The sequence below is a fragment of the Schistocerca nitens genome, chromosome 5 (genome assembly GCF_023898315.1).
Source record: "Schistocerca nitens isolate TAMUIC-IGC-003100 chromosome 5, iqSchNite1.1, whole genome shotgun sequence".
Taxonomy (NCBI): Eukaryota; Metazoa; Arthropoda; class Insecta; order Orthoptera; family Acrididae; genus Schistocerca; species Schistocerca nitens.
The window spans coordinates 523,672,890-523,674,008 of NC_064618.1; the positions used below are offsets into that span (position 1 = coordinate 523,672,890).

Here is a 1,119-nt window from a genome sequence, read left to right on the forward strand (position 1 = left end):
CAAAAACTCTCAGATATTCATTAAGAAAATTAAACAGATTAGAGTTGTACGAACTTGCAGCGCGCTGCAGGTGAAAAACAGTTTTTCAACTTGTCTTGTAATTGAAATAAACAGTTGTAGCTTCGTCGTAAGTTACCCTGAGAAGTATCTATTTTTATTTCTTGATGGTGACTATTATCGGACACCTGTGTCCATTTTAGAACTATCCGTGCTGTAAGCGTGACAAATACAGGCGATTGCCCATGTACAGAAACTGCCCCTGCACCAATCAAAGCGATACATCGGCGACTTAACAACAGCAAGTTATAATTTTCTGTACACTGGCCATCGCCTGTATTTGTCACACTTACAGCACAGATGGTTCGAAAATGGACACAGATATCCGATGCTAGTCACCATCATTACTAAACTAAACTTCGCCCGAACGGAGCATGAAGGACCAATGGTACCGACCGGCCGCCGTGTCATCCTCAGCCAAAAGGCGTTACTTGATGCGGGTATGGAGGGGCATGTGGTCTCCCGGCTGTATGTTCACCTTAAAAGGGCTGTGTGCACCCCGCTTGCCAACAGCGCTCGGCATACCGGATGGTTACCCATCGAAGTCTTAGACCAGCCCGACAGTGCTTAACTTCGGTGATCTGACGGGAACCGGTGTTACCACTGCGGCAAGGCCGTTGGTACTAGTCATCATCATAAGTTGCACTTCAGAGTGCAACTGATGACGAAGCTACAACCAATTATTTCAAGATTAGAGTAGGCTGAAAGGATATTTTAGTCAGCGTAGACGTAGTCCTACGATTTACAAAAGTTCCTGTGTAGGTCACTGTTGGCAGAGCATTCTCCTCCTGAAACACTTAAGTTGTTCCGACATGTCACGACGACCACCTATTTCTTGTACGGCGGTAGATTTTACGAGATGAGAGACGGAATGGCTATGGGTTCTTCATTGTTTCCAGCAATGGCCAACTCTTTTTTAGAACATTTTCAGGAACGTGCATTATATTTGGCTCTCATTCGCCCATCTTCATTTTATCGCTATGTTGACGACACGTTTAGGATTTGTCCACACGGCGTAGACGCTCTTGAGCACTTCCTTGAACACATGAACAAGGTGCATCC

At 45.3% G+C, this 1,119-nt stretch overlaps 1 pseudogene; it reads right to left on the reverse strand.

Annotated features, from left to right (window-relative positions):
- Window positions 1-561: 561 nt before the first annotated feature.
- On the reverse strand, window positions 562-679 carry LOC126261032 (5S ribosomal RNA; annotated as a pseudogene).
- Between the last annotated feature and the right edge of the window lie 440 nt (window positions 680-1,119).